The sequence below is a fragment of the Agrilus planipennis genome, unplaced genomic scaffold, assembly GCF_000699045.2.
Source record: "Agrilus planipennis isolate EAB-ADULT unplaced genomic scaffold, Apla_2.0 scaffold183, whole genome shotgun sequence".
Taxonomy (NCBI): domain Eukaryota; kingdom Metazoa; phylum Arthropoda; class Insecta; order Coleoptera; family Buprestidae; genus Agrilus; species Agrilus planipennis.
Window position 1 is genome coordinate 601,067 of NW_020438983.1, and position 1,626 is coordinate 602,692.

Consider the following 1,626-nt stretch of genomic DNA (forward strand, 5'->3'; position numbering starts at 1 on the left):
ATTTATTTATTCAAAACGACCCTACGGACAAATTATCCTGTATAAATATAATACAGATGATTTATAACAAAATTAAATTAAAGGTAATAACACTAAACTAAAAAATATACAAATATTCAGAAATATTATTTTTGAATTATTGAAATAAATCAATTGATCTTATTGACTCCGGTAAGGCGTTCCATTCTCTGCTGACTCTAAAAGAGAATGAGTGGTATACATAATTAAACCTCGATGTACGTTCAAGTATCATTCTATGTCTTCTCAGGCCGACGTTAATTTGTCTTGTAGTAAACAATCTTCGAATGTGCTCCGAACAGATAATACCAGACAAAATCTTCTTCATAAAAATGAAATCATAAGTGGACAGTAGTGATTCAATTGTACAAAGATTAAATCTCGTTGCAATGCACGTGTAATTATGCTCATCAAACCTCATAGGTTCTCCAATCTTAAAATCGAGGTGTCTCAAGAATTTATGTTGAACAGATTCGAGTTTTTTGATATAAATATCAAGATGAGGACGCCAAATCTGCGAGTTGTAAAGCAGTTTTGGTCATACAAGTGTTTTATACAAGTACAAGAACGTGTTTGGGTTACAGAAGTCATGAGTAGTCCTCAGAATGAATCCCAACATCTTAAATGCTTTAGAACACCTAGGTCCTTGACACGACGCAGGTATTCTAGGCTAAGACCATCCACATTTAAAAAGTTTGTGGTAGATTTTAAATAGGTTTTTTCATAAAAAAAAACAAATTTGCTTTAGTTCTTACCTGATTACAGCATATATTAAAGATAAAGTTTGTTAAAAATTCATTTGTTTTTGGTACTAACTTTCTTACTTATTTCAATTTGTTTTGTCGATTTTGGGTTATGACGTTAAGGTAATTAATTAATCGTCTGGTGATCTCGATCCCTGGATTTCATTAACTCAAAATGTGATAGGTATTCTACATGAAATAATTTCTCATTAAATGGAGAATAAGGAGATTTACTGCTTCTGCTTATACAAATGTATAGCCGGCTGTTTCTCTTGCTATACGTCGAAATCCGTTTTGCAGAACTTCTGTGCAACTTAGATAAATTACAATAGTTCCAAAGTTTATAAGCCATTTACATGTTTCTGTTCGCATACGTGTATAAAATATGATCTTCTTGTATTGCTCTTTTATACTACTTGTTTACTAGTAATAGTACTATTTGTAGCATGAAATAAAGTTCATAAGTATCATATGTATATATGAAGCACAGATGTCCAGAACTGTCCTACAATGCTAATAAAAGAAAGAGTTATAGTAAGAATTTCTCTGCAAAAGAAAATATCTCACAGGAACAAGATGTAAGGAATAGAGTGAAGAGGTAACGTTTTAATTAATATATATGCAGAGTATAACAAATATGATAATGTATAGGGTTGTTCGGAAAGTCATTTCGTTTTTTACCGACAGAGGATTTAATTGTATTCTTTTGCACCCAACTTCACATTTAAGCCGTATAATTTTTATATGCTTTTAGAGCTCATATATCAAGGCTTGTGTGTGAAAAATTCCAATTAATTCTACGCAGTAGTTTTTGGTTGGTGCCCTTTTAAATATGGAGAGCGATAAGCAGCATTTTCGACATATC